General features: G+C 50.2%; 1 protein-coding gene and 1 long non-coding RNA gene across 6 annotated transcripts in view; one reads left to right on the top strand and one right to left on the bottom strand.

Moving 5' to 3' along the window:
• LOC139049503 (CKLF-like MARVEL transmembrane domain-containing protein 8) overlaps positions 1–23,191 on the top strand; it is a 180,983-nt gene that overhangs the window by 90,080 nt on the left and 67,712 nt on the right. The window contains exon 1 of one of the 4 annotated variants that reach the window (XM_070525037.1): positions 11,004–11,164. The exons of 2 other annotated variants lie outside the window; for them this stretch is intronic. The gene's annotated coding sequence lies outside the window, so the exon portion shown is untranslated. Of the gene's footprint in view, positions 1–11,003; positions 11,165–23,191 lie in introns of those variants that run through there. One more of the 4 variants, XM_070525029.1, reaches the window with a different exon arrangement.
• On the bottom strand, positions 695–9,990 carry LOC139049523 (uncharacterized). Of its 2 annotated transcripts, none has more exons than XR_011508369.1 (4): positions 9,562–9,989; positions 8,746–9,090; positions 8,319–8,614; positions 695–808 (listed from the first exon to the last, which is right to left on the bottom strand). It is a non-coding gene; the product is annotated as an uncharacterized lncRNA (long non-coding RNA). The 2 variants fall into 2 exon arrangements; XR_011508371.1 differs by lacking the exon at positions 695–808 and adding an exon at positions 815–7,777 and having other exon boundaries at positions 9,562–9,990.

The raw sequence follows: 23,191 nt of genomic DNA, 5'->3' as shown, positions 1-23,191 counted from the left end.
TTCCCTAGACTGATGTTTATGTTGGTAGGTTGCAAGTATTGCACTTTCTTTCCTTTGATGTGGGCAGTTCCCACATATGGATGCAATTTAACATATTGTATTCATATTGCCTTTGGTCTATACATATCTAATTCATGCTTATAACCAGGCCTACAAGCTCTTGTCCTGCATATTTATATAGCCTTCTCATTGGAGAATGGAGTCATTTTGCATTATACCCTCAAGCACTTGAAGTAGACACTGCAATAACCCCAAGGGAGGGGGGACAGTAACGCAAAAACCTTACTGGGCTTGTGGTGCTGCTGAAGGATGCACACATACCATTTATGCTAAAATTCCCAGCAGACATTCCAAAGTTTGTACGAGTTCGACTTTAGCTGGCTAAACTGAATGATTCATATTGAAGGCAATTCTTGCAACATTTGGTCAAACTGAATGAAACTGGACAGCACAATTAGCTGTCTTCATCTACCATTTATACGACTGCTGCCCCGAGCATTTTGCCTGTTACTTTGCCTTTCGTTTCTGTACTATCAAGTTCAAGTACACATGTACTTTATCACTGTACAAGTAGAATGGCTTCAAGGCTTTTCCTGGGCATTCAACAGTCACTATTTATTCCTATAAACCTTCCTGCATGTGAAGGCAAAAGAAACTTATTAATTCATGCTGGAAGTATAAAAAGACAGGTATTTGCACAGAAAATGTTTATTTTGAGCACCGAGGTTCTTGCTGATGTAGATATGGTGCTGGCTCCCTCCTTGCCCGAAGCATGTGCTTGCTGTACACAGCACCAGATGATGGCTTCCTATGTCAAAAGATCAAATTGAAATAAGGGGCATTTTGTTTTAGCCCCGGAAAGAAAAAGCAGGATTGAGACATTAACATGTATAAAAAATACTTGCCTAAAGAAAAATTAATACACAAGCAAATTCACTAAAGAGGTTCACTTTCAAGAGCGAAAGTATGGTTACGATGAAAATTACAAGGAAGCTTCACTGCTCATTGAGGTTTCGGTTCAGTAGTTGTTGAGCCACGAGGGTTAGCATGCTACATCTTGCATATTATGTTTTGTAGAACAATATTGCACTTTGAACAATGTAGTGCCTATTTAAATGAACTGACAAGGAACGCTGAAACTCCAGGCTAGTTTGGTCTGCACAAGATATGATACAGACACTGTACTGCATTCATTTAGTGTTTTTGTCACTGATCTCGTGCACAAAGGTCATTCACACCTATCCTACATGAAATGCAGTTACTTCTTTGAAGCTTCATGTAGTCCTTGAATTTGCTGCACGCTTATGTCTAAGGGAGTTCGTTTGGTTCCTGTTAATGTAGTACATCTAAGCAACTGTTATCAAATGCCCATAGTGTTCCCTTGCATGTACAAAACATTTTTGGCCCTTTCAATGCACAATACTCATTACATTTGACACTTGGGACTCGTGCAAGGCGCCATTTAGTATTATATGCTTGTCCACATCTGATAATACTTTCATAGCTGGGTCATTCCCATGCCAAATGCCTTGGTTATTACTGTGACCATCTCACACTTTTCCTTTAGAATCTTCTTGTCCACTTTTAAGGAAGCACCCCACGACACAATGTCTCCATCCTAGTGGTGCTATGGAGTTAACTTATGTGCTAGTTGTAGCAGATGACGTCAACTGAAGGCCACTGAAGATAAAACTCTGCGACAATTCCTTTTACACAAAAAATGCAAACAATACAGAATAGTCAAAATGTAGTTATCTGGCAAGACTGGCTGCATCCATCATCTTTGTTTGGCGCATTTCTGAGGTGGCTCCATGTTACAAGACGCTTGGCGATTATTGCCATGTGACTGTTTGGGACTCTATAAAACACAAGAATTGCCTTACTCCGGCCTTTCTCTTTGTGCAGCGGCCAAGGTTATTATTCGTCCAATCGCACCGTGTCCTGTTCGTGTGTCCATAGACTAAATTCTTCACCACATTGTTTTTGCGGTATTTCGTGAGTGACCCATGAACTCATCTTGGGGTGGGACTTCTTATCTTTGGCGTTTGCTTCTATCTCTTGTCGTCAGCGCCTCACACAACTGGATGATGCCACTGGCAATTCTCTTCCTAACCACGAAGAATGCATTCGTCTCGTCACCTCTTCCGATTACGTTCTTTGGCCACCTAGAGAAAAGATTATAGGTGTCAACTCCTGTAACATTGTGGATGGCGGCGTATTCATTCTACCCTATGACCATACCCTATCTCGAGCAATTCTGATTACCCCTGGCCTTATTCGCTTCTCTGAGGGGTCTGCATTGCTTACTGCAATAAACCAAATCGAACCCCAACTGTTGTCTCGTGGATCAACTGTCACTTGAGCTGTTGACACTCATGTCGTTGCAATTGTCACGAAGACAGCTCAGTGTGTTCTTGCGTCTGTTACCGTGCGCTGAACAAAATCGTGCGCAAAGATGTTCACCCCGTGTCACGGATGGATGATGCACTAGATTCACTCCACGGTGCTGAGTATTTTTCTAGCCTTGACTTTAGACCAGGCTACTGGCAAATACCGATGTCCAAATCCGACAAAGCAAAAACGACATTTGCTACCCCTGATGGGCTCTACGAGTTCAGTGCGATGCCTTTTGGACTCTGCAATGTGCCTGCCACATTCGAACGCATGATCGATAAGTCTTGTGTGGCTTGAAATGGAAAACCTGTCTGTGCTATCTCGACGACATTGTGTTTTCAACCATGTTCTCACAACATTTGCAACATCTTGATGAAGTCCTTGCCTGTCTTGCAAATGCTGGTTTGCAGCTCAACACACGCACACGCGCGTGCGTGCGCGCGCGCACACACACACACACACACACACACACACACAAAAATGCAGTTTGGCCAGCAAGGCCATCAAAGTTCTGGGGCACATAGTCTGCAAAGAAGGTATTCGTCCGGACCCCGAGAAGCTTACTGCCATCCTCGAATTTTGTGTCCACTGCGTCAAAAAGACATGCACAGTTTTCTTGGACTTGCTTCTTCCGGCACTTCATATGCAACTTCACTACACTTACGTCTCCGCTCCATCAACTCCTCCCCAGTAATGCACCCTTTGTTTCGTCCGACGAATGTGAACATGCTTTCCTGCTTTTGCAACATGCCCTGACGTCAGACCCAGTACTGCGCCACTTTGATCCAACCGCGCCCACCATCTTTCACACTGACGCTAGCAGTCAGTCTCGGTGCCATTCTACTACAATGCGACAACACATTCCGCGAACGAGTAATTGCTTAGGCTAGTCGTGCACTAACCAGTGCAGAAAATTACTACACCATAACCAAGCAGGAGTGCTTTGCTGTTGGGCCGTGCTAAAATTTCACCCATGTCTTCATGGCCGCCATTTCACAGTTGTTACCGACCATAACACACTGTGCTGGCTTTCATCGCTAAAGAATTTATCAGGTCACCTGGGTTGCTGTGTGCTTCACCTACAGGAGTACGATTTCAATGTCACCTACAGGGCTGCAAAGAAGCATCAAGACACCAATGCTCTCTCTTGCTACCCTCTGCCGAATCATGACGATTCACCATAACCTCTCCGCGATTGTGTACGTCCTGAGTCCTCTTCATCGGCTTTACCCATTGTAGCCCTCGAATGGCTAAGACACAACAGCCCATCTGTCCTTGTGTCCCACTAACGCATCGACCCATACTGCTGAACTATTCTCCAACGCATGGAAGATTCTTCGTCACCTCCAAACGCCTGACTTCGTCGACAACTTAATCAATTCAAGCTGCACAATGGGGTTTTACATCGCAACATTTATCACATCGATGGCAACAAATGGGTCCCGGTCATACCATGTTCTCTGCAATGTGAGGTGCTTGAAGCCTTTCACGATCATGCGACGACTGGTCCTCTAGGCTACCACAAGACTTACAACAGAATATGAAGTTGCTGCTCCTGGCCTGGCCCATCTTCAGCCGTTGCGAAGTATGTTGCACCCTGCGTTCATTGTCAAAGCAAACCCAACAGCTCCTTCTGGCTCTTTACAACCTCTGCCTTGTCCCACTTCGCCTTTTGAAGTAGCTGGAATAGACTTGTACGGTCCTCTTCCCATGACCTCACATGGAAATCGTTGGATTGCAACGGCCATAGACCATCCAACACGCTATGCGGAGACAGCATCTCTACCATCCTGGACTGCTGCTGAAGTCGCCGATTTCTTTCTACAGAACATTATCTTACACCGCAGCGCTCCGCGCGTTCTCCTCAGTGACCGCAGCAGTCTTCCTCTCTTCTATCCTTACCGAAGTTCTGTGCGCCTCTAACACAATTCGCAAGACGACTTCCAGTTACCATCCGCAGACCAACAGCTTGATGATTGCGATGTACAGTCACGTGCAATATGAATTGCAACACCGGTGCCCGTGGTCGAAGGGGTTCCAAGGCTGTACGGCTGTGCAGACACGTGGTAAGTTCCAGACCGAAACACAGCTTCAATTAGTGGTGTCTATTAAACTGCTATTTCGAATGTCAGAGCTGCTGCGCAGCCGTGGAGCCCCTTCAACAACGAACAAGAGTGTTGCAAGTCATATTGCATGCGACTGTACATCTACCCTGGCCACACGAACGGGGATGCAATCCTTTCGTTCATGACATTTGCCTATAACATGGCTACGCAACGTTTTAACATTTTTTCTTCATCTATGGCTGTTCACCAAGTTTCATTCTTGATGTATCATTCCTTTCGACTCCTGTACCCCCTTCAGTTCCTTTCTTGGAACAGTTTGTGTCTCGCCTCGCAGAGTGCAGACGCCTCGCCCCGCTTAACACCGACGTCTCCCAGGACGCTCGCAAGTTTCGTTACGACTCGACCCACTGTGCTGTAACTTTTTCTCCTGGTGACAAAGTTCTTTGGACTCCTGTGTGCGTTCCTGGCTTATGCAAAAAATTTTGCAACACTTCTTGCTTATGCAACACTTCTTGAATGCCCACACCACCGTATCGTCGGGCAGCGAGCACAACCTGCGACACCCATGTGGCCACAGTGACGAGAGGCGGCCTGCGCAGCTGGCCGGTTGGGTTCATCAGGTTGTCGCCGGCCATCCACTGATTATATTGTTCACGGACACGGTCTTTAACAGGCTTGTTGAGCATGACGTCCAGTGGCTGAAGTGTTGACGTCATGCCTCCCGGAATGACGGCGAGTTCTGTCCTCCCGTCGCGGAGTGCCAGCTTCAATCCTGCGGTCAAGTGCCCGCGAAAGGCATCCAAGACGAGCATGCTCGGACACCGCAAGAGTGCCCCTGGTTGCAGATTCCAGACGGTCTTAATCCAATTGAGCATGAGGGCCTCGTCCATATAGCCCTTTTCATTCACGCGAACGACATCCCGTGGGAAAGCCTCTTTTGGCAGCGTCTTCCTCTTGAATATTATGTATGGGGGCAGCTTTCTGCCATCTGCAGTACACGCGAGCATCACCGTGAATGCTCGTTCCCCGTAGAAAGAAGCTCGACTTCTTTTGTGCCGCGTTCGCACACTGTGGTGAGCGACGGCATGTCGAACCACACCGGCATTTCATCAGCGTTGCCGATCTGTACCAACATGTAGCCATGCTGCTGCCGGAGACGGATAACATAGCGCTGGAATTCGACCAACTTGTCCACGTATGCCTCTGGCTGCTTCTGCCAGATTGATTTGCGCTGTCGAAGTGCGAATCCCTTGCGTTGCATGAAGCGACGAACCCAATAAATGGAGCCCTTGAATTGTTCCTTGGGCAGTCCGGATTCTCGGGCGATCTCAATAGCTTTGATGCAGATGAGTTCTGCTGTGACTGGCAAAGATCTGGCACGATGCTCGCGGACAAAATCCGCCACCCTGTCTTTGAGCTCCTGGTGCACTGCGCCATAGAATAAAGAACTTCGTCAGAATAAAGAACCGCGCAGCGCCCGCGAGTTGGGCCGCGTCGGTCACCAAGGGGGCGATAACAATGTGGATGCCGAAAGGTCTGCGCTCCTACATGCTGCCAGACGACTATTCATGCTGTGCCAAGGGCCGGTATGTAAGTCAAGGGGTGAACTTTTAGTAATATTTTTGGGAAAAAACCTCAACCTATATTCCGCACTATACGGTACTCGCACTGCTGGAGACATATGCCGTGGTCGAGAACCTACGGCTTCCCGACTACTCGGGTGCCACCACCTGTGCCACACGCAGTTGCACTGCGGCACCCTGCCTAGATGGAGTCCATAAGCCAGGAAAGCCACGCACGGCAATCTATGTCCGCAGCACCCTGGCGCGTGCTGTTCTACCTGTTGCTGACATCGCCGGTGGCCCCTTGGAGTCATGCGCTGTTGTGGTACGCCTTGGCAGCCAGGACACGGCTGTGGAGAGCATCTGCATCCGTCCAGGAAAGCCGTGGGATCCCTCCAGCCTCATCCAGCTGGCTGTTCGCCTTGGTGGGCATGCAGTCCTGTGCAGTGACTTCAACGCACACCACACGGATTGGGGAAGCCGCAGCTGCACCCGCTGAGGCAAAGGCCTCACAGATGCCATCAGATGAGCTGGCCTGCTGACCTTGGAACACCAGGGAGCCCACCTACGTCTACCGCAGAGCTCGCACGGCCATTAGACAGTTTTAGTATAGCGTACGCTAAAAAATAGCGGGTCGTCACTGCGCATGCGCTGACCGCTAAACGAAATAGCGGGTATAGCGGGCGTACGCAACGCAAACGAGTTAGCGTTAGCGTTTTTGCGGGGCTTGCGGAGTTTGCGGGAAACATGGCGGCGATCCCGGCTGCCCGCTTCGAATTGAATTTGGCGTTGCTTTTGTAAAATGCACTTCGTTCGTAGCAAATAACTGTGTAAACGGCTTTCGCTGTCTCAGGCCGCTTCGACGACAGAGTATTATGGATAACTTCGTGGTGTTTTCGAGATCGCTTCTCGTTTCGAACGAGTCGAAGCCTAACCAAAGAAACGTTCTAGATGTCAGCGGCACCTATCGCTACAGGCGCGAAATAGCCGCAACGACGGTATACGGCCTCAGAGATCTGAAGATATCGTCGGCCAACTAAAATTGTAGAAAACGTGCGCTGCTTAGCGTACGCTATTTTATAGCGTATAGCGTACGCTATAGTTGCGTACGCTAAACTAAAACTGTCTATTGACCTCTCCCTTAACACTGAGCAGTGCTCCTACTCCTGGGCCACAACTTCGGACAAATGGGGGTCTGACCACTTCCCTATTGTGATCAGCCCCAGGTCTGGGAGAAGGCCTAGGTCAAGAACTTACGTCACAGACTGGTCCCTGTTCCGGAAGCACTGCAGCAAGTTGGACGATGGCCGTGACTTCCTGAGCGCCATCGTGGATTGTGCTCAGGCTGCCACCGTTCAGTGCTCTACCCAACCAGATACCCCCGCTCCGGACCTCCACCTGCTCAACATTCGTGCCTCCAGGCGCCGTATGGAGCGTGGAGCAATCCGGACGGGCAAGGCAGAGCATTGGACCGAGTACAGACGTGCAGATGCCCGCTGCAGACGCCAAGCCCGGCGCAGGAGGAGCCTCTGCTCTGCCATCGAGGGCAGGTCCAGGGGACCCCTGGCTTGGAGACTGCTCAAATCCCTCACCAGCAGGAGAGGAAGCCTACAACCTGTCCTCGCCGTGGCCATCACGCTGAGCATCAGCGAAGAGGCCCTTGCGGAGCTCCTCGCCAACCAGTTTGCGCTGGCTGTACCACGCACTGCAGCCATCCTGAAGGTAGGGCAGCCTTCCGTCAGCCTGCCTAGCTGCCTGCACAACCACCACACAGGGTCTTCGCTTCTGTAAATGGCCTGTCATCCAGTCTTGGGAGCCTGGCCTCACAGTTCATTGGCCCAGAAAGCAGTCCGAGCGCTTTTTCGCTGCCTGAGGGCAACAGACTTGAGTGCCCGACTATAGACATCCTACACTTAAGTTCTCTCTCTTCCTCTTTCACTGCCCATTCCCCTCCCCACGTGTAGGGTAGCAAACTGGACTCAGCCTGGTTAACCTCCCTGCCTTTCCGTCTTCCCTTCTCTCTCACCACCCAGGGCGGCCATCGAGCCAGGTTATGGCTATCTACCAGGACCCGCTGACGCTGCACGAGCTCCAAGCATCGCAGTGCACCAGGAGCCCAGTGCACCAGGAACCCAAATGCTTCGCAACCTGGCCGCCAGCGAGCAGCTGCACCTGCTTGACTGCTTAAACATCTGGCAGTCAGGGCAGGTGCCAGAGTCATGGCGCACAGCCTACGTGGCCCCCATCCTGAAGGCCGGCTGAAAAACGTGAGCTCCTATCGGCCAGTCTCACTCACCTCTGCTGCTTGCAAGCTGATGGAGGCCATTGCTTTCTGGCCGATGAGCAGATAGGCTTCCGGCGGAGCTGATGCAGTGCGGACTCCATCGTGGACGTGGTCTCCACGCTGGAAGAGGCCAAGGCCTGCGGTGACGCCGTGCTCCTGGTGCTTATCGGCATGAAGGGGGCCTTTGACGGCCTGCCCTATCCAGTCGTTCAGCAGGCCCTGGACCTATTTGGTAGAGGGCGTCCCACAAGGATCAGTGGTGAGCCCTTTCCTGTTCAACCTGGCCCGACTGCCTGCTGTCCTGCAGACTGACCCCCACAACCACGTGAATACCTCCATCGATGCGGACCACATCGCCCTATGTGTGCGAAATCCACCACACAGCCACAGCAGTGCGCGCTCGGCTCTGCAAAGAGCCCTCGATACCGCCGCTGCTTACCTGAGCTGCATTGGCCTTGCCATCTCGGCAAGGAAGACCGAGGCCATGCTGCTCCACCCAAGAGCAACCGCCCGCTGCACAGCTGCAACTGGAAGGCGACCTTGAAGCCTGGCAGTGACGTACCCGGGGCTACACGTTCATCACCGGCTGACCTGGCTGCCTGCTGTCAAGACCCTGCATGTCCAGGTCCTCCGGGTCCACAAGGCAGTCTCCCAGCTTGCTGCCCGAGGACAGAGCTGCACCACTAGGTGGGCTCTGCGGCTGTACCATGCAGTAGCCACCTCACGCCTGCGGTACGTCCTCCCACTCGTGGCACTACCACGTGCCCGTCTCAAGAAGCTGGAGCTGCAGCATAGGGCCGAGATTAGGTTCTTCCTGGGCGCTCCCTGCAGCTCTGAAATCGCTGCAACCTTGGCCGAGGCAGGAGCATGGTCCCCATCACTCCTGTCACAGCCCACATTCTACAATCAGCCACAGCTGTGCACATCGCTGAATGACACTGCGTTCAGGAATATCGGTCACATACCGACCGCACACACAACCCCCATCACACCTGCACTGAGCATTACGCTGCGGAGAAAGCTTATCAGTGAATGGCTACTGACAGCGCAGCGAAATTTTGGTTCTAAAGCAATTTTTCCCGACCGTGCAATGAGGCCGCAATGCGAGACCACAACGAGGCCGCAATTTGGTGACTTTATTCACTACCGCCCTCAGCCGGCAGATCTGAACCGTGCATCAGGAATGTGCATTTCCATTGGGGAACAATAGAAACTCTTATTTAGGCTAAACAAGCGCGCGTACGTACGTACTTACATGCCGCACTCGGGACATCTGCCATTCAAATATTCTGCCATGTAGCAGCACCGTAACCAAGTAATGTTACTGTTACGTGCTTCTGACAAAGACTCTAAATAACTCTGAAGGAGCGCAGTTCCGTGTAATATACGTTCTCTGCATTAGGACACTGTAGCACTGGCTGGCCGGTGTGGCGGTCCCTGCAATGCATCACAAAAGCTCGTGAGGAACCTGGCTATAAAGTATCATCACAGAACACCTATATATGGCATCATGCAGTCGAAAGATTAGCTACGCGTAGTAGATGCACATCAAACGCAAAGACGAAGTATACTTACGAGAAGCAAAAGCCCGAAAAATAAGCGATCCACCGCTTCGTGCACTCCGAGCCTGCCATATGCCATATTATGCCGCCAAAAAGGCCGAATGTGACATCACGGACGTGAAAAAACAAAACCCGGATGTGGCGTCCCGGACGTGACGTTTGGGTGAACCTAACGCTTGCGCTGCGTTCACCGGGTGAACGCAGACACTTTCTTAAAAAAAATGAACCCTTGGCTTTGACTGCTGCTTTTGTTGGCTTATAAGCAAGGCTGGCTAAAATCCAAGCCAGGTAGATGTGGAGCGAGTAAGTGGTGCCCAAAACCCGACGTGTTTTTGCCTCGTAAAATCGCCTTCGCCGCATTCAACTAGCAAAAACATACCTTTTAAGATGTGCGCTTAAACTCCAGAGCGCGTCACTCTACAAGGCGTGAATTTGGACAGCACCTAAATTCAATGTCTATTACGTGTTTCTGGCTACCGCAATCTTATCCGGCGCATTTAGCCTGGAGAAGCATAGCCTTAAAGATCCGCATTTTAAGTCTAAAGGACGCCACCCTATAGGCACTAGATTTGGACACCATCTCTTCCATGATGATGCAACATTAGGTGAAATATAATGCAAAATGAACGTTTAGTAGTCAGAGGTACAGTGAAGTCAAAGTGTTAAGTCAAGAGTACGATGCTTCCTTTATATAGGCGGGCGTTCTCATCCAAGGAGCTGTCTCATCACTCAGCGGGCGCATTTTCCAAACAATTATCCTTAATTTCTTCCTTCTGCTCGTGATTGGCAGCTTTAATGATGATGCCCTTGGTGACATAATCACATAAGTAAACACAATTTGTGTGTGCGCAATGACCTAAGTTCGGGCTTTTACGCTTGCGCACGGCATGGTATGGTGACACGTAGCTGTAGGCAGCATAGTAGGCAGTACAGTGTTAATGTAGTATATTAATATCTAAGAACTATTGACCTATACGATAACGAAAGTGGTCGACCACAAGCTGTAAATGTACAAACATTGAAAGATTGTTTAGTCATGACTGGTCATGACGCACCATGACAGAACCAAAACCAAAACTAAATAAAGATGGCGCTACCAACTCGTTGGATTACGTATTTATGTGTTTATTTTTGCTGAACGTCTTTTCTCCGGAACAAGCAAGCGTGGAAGCAAGCCTAGGTTACGGGTAGGCTGAAGTGAAATTGTCTCCGGTAATCGTTGCGGATCAAGGAAGGTGTTCAACCGTCGCCGCTATATTCAGTTGATAAAGCACCCAAGGAGTCTCCGTGATATTCGTGAGTGCGCGCCTCTCCTACTGCTTCATATTCCGTGCGGAGTGCTTATGTGCTATGCAGGTCGTTCAGCATAGCGGTCCGCAGAACAATCCGTAAAAGGCTACACGGCTAGTTGATTGTGCGGTCTCGATCCGTAACATAACGTTTACTAGGGGCAAATATGCATATTTTGCCAGGTGTTTCAGCACTTAGCCGACCTGCCCTTGTGGGTAAACATAATAGAAGTTTCAATGTTATCCGCGCCACTAACGGAGTTTTTTACGGGTGGGAGCGGCGCTGATCCCAGGCTGGGGAAGGCTCAGCGGCGCTCGGTGAAGACACGCCTACAAACAGGAAATGTTCTCGCGCGCGCAGAACGTCTTAATGGCTGATTTGCTCACCTCCCAGCTATTGTACTGTTATCTGTCATTGTTTGTGACGTAGAGAATGCTTGTTATGGCACAAAATCTTATGAAATTAAAATTTCCACACGCTACTGAGCGATCTCTAAAGCCTGGTTCCGACTCCGTTTTGTCGACCGCATTTCTTTAGTAAGACATCTGTCGCCATCTACACTAGCTCAGCGCTGCTGTTTCGCGCATTTCTACGTAGTGTTAACTTCGTTCTGTGTTTTCCTAGCTACGAAAATTAATGTGGGCCGCGCATGTTGCAGTTTAGCTGTACTGAAGAAAATAAAAAGGGTGGGGAGAGAGAGCGGAAGCGAATGAAAACAAACTGTTTTTTTTTTTCGTGATTTCAGTGCTCAAATTTCGGTGGTGTTATCGTACCGTAGCATTCCGACTAATGTGTAATACGTTTGGCTGGTGGCCGAACGTATCACACGAAAAAAACATCACAATAAGAAAGTATCTTGCGTTCTATTGACTGATGGCATATTTCGGATCGTTACTTCCCTGGTTCGGCCGGTATAAAAAGTGATCTTGGGACCCGGCGCCCAAGAAAGCGAGTTAATTCAGCTGGTTGGACTGGCCTCAATAATTACCTTACCGCAAATGGATAAAAATAAATAGTAAACATTGTTGAGCACCACATGGAGCAATTTAAAAACCACCCAAAACAAGGTTACTTGGGCTGACAAAGACCTCGGTGGGGTTTTCCCTGGATCAACGCAGTGCTTTCAATATTTCGTTTATTTTGTTATCGTTGTCACGACGACGTACGATAGGTTTTTGACGCGGCGTGTGAACGAGCACCTTCGCGAGTCGAAATAACCCATGACGAGTTAAAGAGGAAATAAACGCTAAGTTCTTTCTAGGGACCCACAAAGCCGAGACGATTCTATGATAATGCCGTTCTTTTTCGTGCATCGTCAGTGGTCAAAGTGGCTCCGCGGCCACGTTATCACCACGATCGGCCGACTGTGAACGGTGGATAAGAATCGAACGAAAGTAATCCTTGCATATTATACCGGCCCCGTGAAAGCTAGAGCATGCGTGTATACAGTAGTGACAACGCCAGACCACAAGGAATGCCGAGTGCTGGGAGATGACACGGATTTTAGCGATCTTACGCGCGACGGCGACCAGCGACGCGATGGAGATGGCTGTCGCTTTTGCTGGTCGCCGCGCGAGCGACGACTTTGATGAGCGACGTCTCCCCGGTGTTGCCGGTATGAGGGCAGCAAATACGCGCTGAAACTGGCCTGACGTAATGCTCGAATGATTTTTGCTGTACAGAGCAGCATAAAGTATTTCTGAACGTCTTGCAGTAGGCTTTTTACCCTTACACGCATCGAAAATTCGGTCGTTTGCTCGTTTCGTGCGGTAACAGGTAATATCACTGATGTATGTACATCCTTTTCTGGCCTTCGCGCTATTCACGAGTCGCTCATAGCACTTCCGGGCGATGAATTCTAGATTTTCAAGACCGAGCGCCGACAACGAGTGATCTGCTGGTCGCGCGACGGCTCGCTTCGCCTCTAGTCGCTGTCGCGCCCAAAATCGCTTTCATGGGCTTTGTGCTTTTTAGTCCGCCAAACAAACCAGACAAGTACTGATGTAAGTTACACTAATAATTTAAAAAAGCATGCTATGAAATGCAATCTCTCTGCGAGGCTCAAGAGCTAAAGGCTCATAATGAACACGAAAGAATTTGTTTATTTCTGTGTAGTCATCGGGCATGTTAACGGCTGTGAGACATGCTTTTGCAACAAGGCTGGTTTGGCGGAATGTGTGAATCGAATGCTTGAGGTGATGTCAGCGATCTGAAGCGGTTCAGTAACGTTCTGACTAAATGCTTTGAAAGCCCGATTAAGAATAGTTGGAAAAGATTCTTAGCTTTATAAAAGCTAGACAGCATTGTATAGAGTGGCCTGTCTTAAGCTGTAAGACTGCTTTTAATTTTCGTGGTAACTCCGGTGCACTACAACCTTTAGAATTTGCTCTTGTCAAGTATAGCTAAACGGGCTGAATATGAAAGACGTAGCGCTTTTGAATGTGCAGGTGGAATGGGGAGGCAACGCTGGGATGTCGGGAACTTTTGGCACGGACTTCAAGGTTCTTAGCTGTTACTGTTAGGCCTATCGCTATTTCCCTCTTGCTTTATTGAAGCTGGGATTCAATGACCGTTTTGTTCCACGCTTTTATGACGGCCGAACCATTTCCTCGGTCACTTTTGAGTTCGCAAGCGTGCGTTGAATGTCTACATGATGCCTCCTAGCAGTCACGCGAAGTGCGATGAAAATGAAAACAACGGTAAATGCCCCATGATTTTGGAGCTTCGGGAGCCATTCATTCGCTCATCATTTTCTGTCTTGTTCCTTGGCGTGTTTGGCCATTATTTGTAGCTTGCGCGTGCGTGTTTGCCTTTTTTTTTTTCGAGAGCCGACCGCATGTTTACGCCGAGCGGCGAAAGGAATGGGCAGAGCCTTGCTGCTAACAGAAAGCATGGGATCGATGTCGGCCGCGTCACCGGTGTTTGCGTCTTTGCCAACGCCGGATCATCGTGCGGCGTCACACCTGTTGGAAGCGCCTGTTGAGAAGACAGCGGCATAGTCTGGCCGGCATCGTTGTAGTGGGGGAGCGCCGGTGCAAGTGCTAGCAAGGAGTCCGGCTGCTCGTGAAAAGCAAAAATTCATGATTGATTCCACTGTGTGAAGGTGGATGACCAGCGCAGCTGTTTAGCACAGCACACAGAGGTGTCACAGGATTCTGAACAAAGGTACGAACATATTTATTGCCCTGGACTGTGGTCATCGTGGCGGTATAGGCACGCACATGCATGCGCGTATCACTTCTGTTATTAAATGTCCTTTGCGTAAGACGGTGAATGGCTCATACCCCCTTAAGCAAAGGCTCAAACCTTCGTGAGCGCGGTTAAAAGGTGAATGTGATTTTCGTGAATGTCTGCATTCCTGCGAAACTTGTAGTTGCAGCTGAAATATTCGGCTAAAGACATCTCGAAAACTTGGTCTGACCTTCGCCAAACCCCCAGCAACAGCCATCGTTGCAGGTAACGGTTGTCGGTTGCCGTGTTTCACTTCTCCCTCCGTGCGTTGAAGCTTGCGTAGGGCTTGAAGTTCGCCGCGGTGAGTATGGTACAGGTTCTGCCTTTCGTTTTTGTCTGAACCTGCAGTACACACAAGGCGAGATTAATTTGTCAGTGTTCTCAGATGGAGAAATGGATGGGTGGGGCAGCGCCTATGCGCTCATAACGTTGGCCTTCAGTTGCAGCTGAAGAGCGCTAGCTGCAAAGGTTCGCCGCGCCAGAACGTTGTTGGAATGATTATTCTCCTTCGCTGCTCTCTTGTTTGTTTGACTTTGACCCGTCTGTAATTTCTGCGTTGCCGATCTCTATGCGGCGACACTTCACGCAGCAGCAGCGCACTACGCGCATCTTTAGGTGCGCACTTGAGTAGCAGCAGCAGCAGCAGCTTCGCGCAAGCTACGCCGCACCGCAGTTGCACCGCTTCTCGTCGGCCCGCCCGTGTCCGCGGCGACCGCGACGCTGGCCTCCGCCGCGTTGTTGCGCGGACACCGGGCCGGCCGCCGCTCTGCATGGCTTACTGTAGGGTGGCTAGCCAGCCACCCTAGCTTAACTGTGACGACCTTGAGACAGTGTTGTCTTCAGGGGGCTTGTGAGGCGCAATGGGGTCGAAACACGATGGAAAACGACAGGTAATAATGACCTATAGCCTGTCGTCTTTCGTTCATTTTGTTCTCTGTCGTGTTCTGTAGACTTTTGAGATTAATCTCGACCAACTAGCCGCGAGGCAGAAGACTTCTTTCACTGTCAGACTGATTTGAGCGACTTCAATGGCATTTGCGAACTCACCAGCCTTGAAAGCTTTCGCCTGCTTTTTACGCGTGTGCGTGAATAGACAGGACAGCGAGCACGGAGGCTCACGTGACCTGGGCGGAAAACAGTTTGCTGCGAGGCATATGGAACGCGTCAGCGTCGCGCGATATCATTGTCCTTATTCAGCGTCGGGCATAATTACAGGTGACGCACGAGGCATGCCGCCTGTCTCTCCTTCCAAAAATTTGCTGGTTATCTCGTAATCGCGCGATGTAAGCAGGAAATGGCGACCGGCAAATCAGATTGGTTGGATATGATCTACTAGCCACAATCTTAAAATGGGTGTATTGCATGTTCGCAACGGCGCACCGCACCGCACCATACTGTGCATTGGTCCATATGGACGCTGCCCAGCTAGAAGAAAACTGGCAGAAGGCGGCACCACACGCAGCGAAAGACGCCAAAGAGAAAGAGCGCAATGCCCAGCTAGAAGAAAAGCGCCTGAAGAAGGCGCCACTCTCTCGAGGTGACTAAAAACCCGCGCCGTGGAACTCTCGGACAGCTGGCGTTCAACAAAGCACAGACAACCGTGTCTTGTCGCCAAAAAATGACAATGAAGTGTATGGTGCCCTGTATCTGCCTTTTGAACGTCGCTATTGGAAATGTCACATACAAATTCAGCGTACTAGAATTTACAGTTTTAGTTATATTGTAAGCAAACATTAGGAAGAACTCCGAACCAATATTTTTTGTAACCTGTTTGGACAGTAACTGGCGTATGTAATGCGGTCCTGTATAGGGTTGAGGGCCAGAGACCGCATTTTCTTAAGTTTTGAGACTGGTTGCCCGGATGATCTCGTTCTGTTCTCGCAACTTGCCCAGATGTCCTCGTTTGCGTTCCCGGATAACGGCTCTGGCTTTTTGCTCAAAATCACTTGAAGGTCGCCGACAACGGGAGCTAAAAGCATTTCATGCTTAATAGAGAGTTTTAGAATAGGGGCCCCGAAGAGATTTGCGGTTGTTAGCGTTGGGGCACGCAGGAGTGAAGAGATTTAGAATAGAGCTTTGCGTTTGCGGATAGCGTCTTGCGTTGACAGCGCCACTACGGCGTCAAAGAAAAGCTATCAGAAATAATTCAATAAAATACACCATTTTATGATAGGAATAGTAACTTTGACTTGCGTGTATTCGCGTTTTATTACAATTTAGAGGTTATTCTGTAAGCAGCAAACAATTAGTTGGGCTTATTTATGAGCAAACCAACTTTACGTGCGTTCACCAGCTAAGCTTAGCCGTGTTAGGCCTACGAGCCATAAAATCCACAATCGAATTCGGAATCAGCGGCGTCTAATGAATCGATCTTCATAACACACGCTAGTTGAGAGAAAGCGATGACCGCAGTCACTTCTAGCTTGCGAACTTCACGCGTTACCACAAATCGAACCCAGTTTGGTGCTAGGTTAGAGCCGTCGCTTCGATGGGTGCCACCATGTTTGCTGACGCAAAGCTTTTGGGGCCGCTATTTGGGCTCCCGCTAAATCGGTGAAATAGCGTTCCCAACGCAAAACCCAAACGCAGTTTGCGTTTCAGAGCGCGTGCGCAGTGGCTTCGACGCTATTTCTCTGGGGCCCCAAAACGTTTGGGGCCCCTATTCTAAAACTCTCTAATAAGAAAGCTGAGAGAATACTTGCTCACTTTCCCTTCCTTTCCCTTCCCTTGCTACGCGGAGGTCTCTGGCAGAGCTGCTATAGTCGGATGCAACTTAAGTCTCCAGTAAAGCCCCGCCCACGCCCTCATAACCGCCAGCCACTGTTCCTCCGGGAGTCTGCAAATAGTTCGTACTTAACTTTTCCTGTTACCTAAATAAGGCAGTAACCACAAAAGTAAAGTTATAAGCGCGTAATTTTATACGTTTTCACTCGTCTATTACATTAGAACGGTGAGAGCCTAATTCTTTATTAAACTGAAATCAAACGCTTGCTTCGCTGCAAGCATTTACTGTCAAGTTTCCCTTCAATTGGCAGAGAAGTTTCACGAGTAGAACGGGCTCAGTAATAAAATGAACTGTGCCGAGGACTTTTGAAGAGTGAAATGCTCACTCTATACACTTTGTCCACGTCTTTTGCACACCTCATCGCTTCCGCCGATGAAAAGACTCTTCAAGAATAGCGACGCTCCGGAGGATACCGGAGGTATGAAGTACGATGCCATTTTGAAAACGTCGCATGACGACGACTTTGTTTGCTTCTGTGATTGGCTAGCTGAGCAACGTAACACCGCGCGGTCCGTGTGGTTTGGTTGCCAACTGTCGTATCGGTGCCGCCGCTATCAGCGCGTGATCGACGAAAGACAGGAGACGACTGCAGTCCAAAACGCCAGCAAGGGGAAAGAGCCCCGTCTTTATTTCCACAGCCGTTTAAGTAGAACCAGCGTGACGTCAGTGACACGTGGTTCCATACATGCGTCAGGCGCAATGACTCGGCGCGCCCTGCGGGAGCGTGCTTTCAGCCGCATAGAAATACATTCCAGCACATCCCCCCATTTTGCAAAATGAAAGTGGTTTTCGTGCATGACATTTAGCACACCCGCACATGAACAAAGCAAGAACCCTCAGTCGTAATCTACCACGAACAAAACCTTATTCATCAATCCCGTATCGAACTGGTCGCTTAACCACTCTACTAGACTTGGTCACAGTCACTGAAGCAGAAGGTACTAAAGTTGAAGTCGCAGCCCCCGATGCTAAAGGTAACGAATGTGTTAAGGTATCGGGTGAATCCCTGTTCGTAAAAACCAATTCGGATGAATCACTTTCGTTTGGAAACTCGTAGCTGCCTTCTGCCTTCCTCTGTTCTGGCAAGTGGTTGAGCATTCGTCGGTTACGCCGCAGCGTACTCCCATCCTGGGTGCGTATTATGTAGGCCCGCGGTGTAGCGGCTGTGGCTAGCACCGTTGCTCTAATCTTCATGTCCGTTACCCGAACGGAATCACCAGCTTTTAGTCTGTTCAATTCTCGGGTTCTGTGGCGCCTGTTGTAGTACCGTGCTTGTAGCTTGTTGGCACTGTCTTTGGCCACAAGATTACGCAGCGGTGGCTGCACTGGACCACGCAGCTGCGGCGCCATTGGAACTCTTGTCCTAAGACGCCGGCCCATGAGGATTTCAGCCGGACTAGGGCCAAGAATGCCTGGGGTTGCCCTGTAGGCAAGCAGAGCCAAGTACGGGTCCTTAGATTTAAGGATCAGGCGCTTAACTGTTTGAACCATACGTTCAATTTCCCCATTAGCCTGAGGGTACCTAGGGCTAGTAGTGACGTGACCAAAGCCATAATCGTATGCAAACTTATCAAACTCTGTACAAGAAAATTGTGGTCCATTGTCTGTCACTACGGTCTCCGGGATGCCATGGCGTGCAAAAATGCTTTTTAGCCTTTCTATCACCACCCTAGCTTTTGTTGAGGGAAGGAGGGCTGCTTCCGGATACCGTGACATGTAGTCGACCACGACAAGATAATGACAGTTGTTAATAAAGCACAAGTCGACTCCAACTCGTTCCCACGCGAAACTTGGCGTTGGGGTTGAAATCAATGGCTCCGAGTTCTGGTTGACAAAGCGCGCACAAGTAACACATTCTTTCACTTGCCGCACAAGTTGTTCGCCGATGCCTGGCCACCAGACCAATTCCTTTGCCAAAGCTCTAGTTCTCGCGATTCCCTGATGTCCATCATGTAGTTTTTTTTAGTACTTCCTTTCTTAGGCACTGAGGTACTGCAGTCTGGTCCCTTTTAGCAGCATGCCATTGCATTCGGCAATTAGTGCTCTTTCCTGCCAGTACGGAACTAAGTAGCAAGGAAGCTTTGGTTTTTTTCGGCCAGCCTTCGCGACACAACTTAAGGAAGGCTTGACAAACGACGTCAGTCTTTTGCACATCGCGTATTCTGTTAACAAAATTGTCACCCATTTGAAGCCCTTGCACACATGTTTTGACGAAAGACGACACTTCCGAGACGGTCAGTTCACCGGCTAGTTTATCTGCTTTCGTAGGTGCTCTTGAAAGAGCGTCCGCCGTTATCAAGCTTTTACCGGGAACGTACACAATGTTAAAGTGATACCGCATCAGCCGCATTCTGCAGCGCTGAACCCTTGGCGGCAACACATCAATAGGCATTTTACCAAGCAACGAAACGAGAGGTTTGTGGTCCGTTTCAAGGATCACCTCAATACCTCTTATGTATTCGTCGAATGTTTCGGCAGCCCATATGTTAACGCTAGTGCCTCCTTTTCCACTTGCGCATAGCGCTGCTCAGTTTTGGTCAGTGACCTTGAAGCAAACGCTATCGGCCGGCGCTCGCCATTGCGTTGTTTCTGGAAAAGGACGGCACCGAGACCGTAAGACGAGGCGTCCGCCGAAAGAATCGTGGGAAGTCGTGGATCGTACATAGCCATGCACTTTGCTGAGCAGATAAGAGATTTCAAGCTTTCAAAAGCCGTGTTCTGAGCAGGGCCCCATGCCCAGTCGGTCTCTTTCTGCAAAAGCTCCCGTAGCGGAGCAGTGGTTTGCGCCAAGTTCGGCAAAAAACGGCCTAGGTGGTTGGCCATGCCCAGAACACTGCGTAATTGCGATATATCAGAGGGTGCTTTCAGCTCTTTAATGGCTCTGAGTTTGGCCGGATCCGGCTGTACGCCTTCCTCGCTGAGTAAATGGCCCAGAAAGCTTATGCTTCGAACACCAAACACACATTTTGCTTTGTTTAAGGTAACGTTAGACTGGGCCAGCTTAGCTAAGACGTTCGATAGTCTATTGTCATGTTGCGCTTTGCTGTCGCCAAAAATGAGAATATACCCAGGGTCGACGTTATTCGGGTCCTGGGCATGTTTGTCGAATTCAACGGCGGGAACGGAACGGCTCTCCGCAAGATCATCGCAAAGACGGACAACGCTTTCCGCCTCGTTCGCATAATAGCAAACCGGCACCGAGGAATGAAGGAAAACAAACTGCTCAGGCTTATCAATGCCTTTGTGCTATGTCACTTTACGTACACAATTTCTATGCACAACTGGCTCAGAGCGAAGCGAAACAAGCTCAACGCTCTCATCCGTAAAGTGGTCAAGAGGGCTCTCGGGCTACCCATCAGGACCCATACCGAGGATCTCCCCAAGCTGGGGGTGCATGACACTGCCGAGGAGATTGCCGAAGCCCAAGAACGTGCGCAACTCACTCGCCTGAGCACCACAGCGGCAGGTAAACACGTCCTCGAAGAGCTGGGTTACCAACCTGCGGGATTCCCGATGGTCAGTACCCCGATCCCTAGGTGCATTAGAGACAAGTTCGAAGTGGCCCCTGTGCCCCGAAACGTCCATCCCGTCCATAACGAGGGCAGACGCAAGGCCAGAGCAGCAGCCATCCTCAAACAGATCAAGCAACGAGACATTAGAACAAGCTTCGTCGACGCCGCGGAGTACAGCGATGGGAAGACCTTTGCCATCGTTGTGGTCGACTCCAGCGGCAAGATTTCTAATTGCGCCTCCATTCGCACTTTAGACCCCGGAGTCGCCGAGCAAGCCGCCATCGCCCTCGCCCTGCTAGACGGTCGTGGGTCCGAGATATATAGCGATTCCAAAACGGCAGTTGGGGCTTTTCAGAAGGGTTGCATCGCCAAGCAAGCTGCTCGTCTTCTTAGCAACTCGAGTCGATATGCTTTCACGCATCATTCAATCCACTGGTTTCCAGCTCATGTAGGGTCGGTCGATGGTGCTCCCCTGAACCTGAATGAGTCTCCTCACGAGGCTGCGCGTGACCTCACCGACCGCGCTTCCTCTGCAAGAAGCACCGACTCCCCTCCTCCCTACGGCCACAGGGATGCTCCCGCTACTCACAACGAGATTATTAAATTCTTCTACATGTCTAGAAGGATCTTTCCACCCCCTAACCCCAGGTTGAATAGGGCGCAAGCCGTTTCTCTTAGGCTTCTGCAGACCAGTACGTATCCGTGTCTGTCCGTTCTCCACGAGGCTTACCCGGACGTGTATCGCGACGATGCCTGCCCCCTCCTGCGGGCAGACCTCCACTCTAGCGCACATGCTGTGGGAGTGCGGGTCGACATACCCCAAGTTCATCAAGGAGGAGTGGGACTCGCTTCTGCGTAGCCCCGCTCTAGAAAAGCAAATCCTGGCTGTCCGGCGTGCCCGCGACCGGGCCGGTGGGCTAGACCTGCCGGTCCCGACGTGGGACTAGCCGGGTGCGCGACGAGTTCGCGTCCTCGCCGGACCTACCATAGAAGTTTCTTCACTCACTCACGTGGAGGAGTTGACATAAATTACGAAGACAAATAGAACAAAAGACGATTGGTCGCCACCGAATAGCGTGCTGTCACTTAATATATGAATTATGGATGTACAGAGCGGGCATGTGGATGCGTCTCCTCACTGCACATTTTGTGCACCTCCACCACTTTGTTAACGATAGCAGTGTTATCGAGGGTTCCCAATATATACTTGGGACTGTACTCGTTAGTAGGCGTATATTAAATGGGGCACTGCGAAATTATCGCTAATCGCCGGTACCGCTCCGTAACCACCCGCCTTATTGACTGATATTGAGATGCCATATTGATCGTGGGTTCATTAGCGTGCATTAAACGTTATGTACTCGAGCGACTTCTTTCTTTCTTTTTTTTGTTTCATTCCGCAACCATTATACAGTGCATGGCCCAGTGTCTTGATACATCGCCTCTTCGAAAATTTTCGGATTCGATCATTGATAATGATGAATTTGGCGTTTTGTGGCGCAAGGGCCAAGTATTGGTTCATTGAGGACGCGGATGAAGGAAGCACGTTTGACCGTTCATATGAAGCTTGCTAATACCTATAGAGAAATAACGTCGTTTGCGAGAGCTTTGCTTAGAAGGGTTCGGATAACCCTTGTTACGATTGGCGTGTAACACCCCGGTCAAAAAGGATGCTCAAAGACCATGCCTAATCGAAACGGAGGATGGATCTCTAATTTGCTATGGTTGTCTTGCGTTCTTGCCGGTCTGGCAGGCGCCCCGCAGTGATTACAGGCCCCTTTGTGTGTGTGCGACTCTAGGGGAGCACCCTTTCCGCGAACTGTCCGACTCTAGGGGAGACCCTTTCCGCGAACCAAACAGGACGCGTGGGTTGCCGCCAGAGGAGGCAAGCACGTGCAACGTCGCCTAGGAGAAAGGATCAGCCGCCCATCCCCGACCAGACTCAGTGCATGTCACGTGACGTTGACGTGCGCAAGATCCCGCCTACGGTTTTAGCGGGCTTAATTAAGCGGCTCCGCAATTTCATGCATTCTCTTCTATATCCTTCACCAACCATTGAATAAACAGTGCAAGTTTCGCACTAGGAATCGTCTCGTCCCTGCCTGGTCGCCATGGTCTACCGGACGCCTCCAGCCTGCCGACAACGCCACGCTACCCAATAGTAACGCCGGTCGAGGTTCGAGAAACAGGCGTCCCAACACCCTCCACTGTGTCACTAATTGGCTGGGCGTCCCTGACCTTTGAGAATTGCTGACGATGCAGAGGTGTATGCATGGAAAAGATTTCAAAGTACTCGGGCGTCGGAGACTCATCGGAGCACGGACTCCCACGAGGAGTTCCTGCAGCCGCGCTTTGTGGGGAAGCGTGCGCGCTCGATCGATAGCGTCACCGCGCGCCTTTTAGCGGTGCCTTTTGTCATAACTCCACGCGTGGGTGGGAAGAGTGCCGGCGGCACGGGAAAACGAGCTCCGCCCCACCTCGCGAATGCGCTGCCCCGGCTCGAGA

Source organism: Dermacentor albipictus, chromosome 1 (assembly GCF_038994185.2).
Source record: "Dermacentor albipictus isolate Rhodes 1998 colony chromosome 1, USDA_Dalb.pri_finalv2, whole genome shotgun sequence".
Lineage (NCBI taxonomy): Eukaryota > Metazoa > Arthropoda > Arachnida > Ixodida > Ixodidae > Dermacentor > Dermacentor albipictus.
Note: the sequence above shows the minus strand (reverse complement) of the source record. Positions and strands in the feature narration are given on the sequence as shown.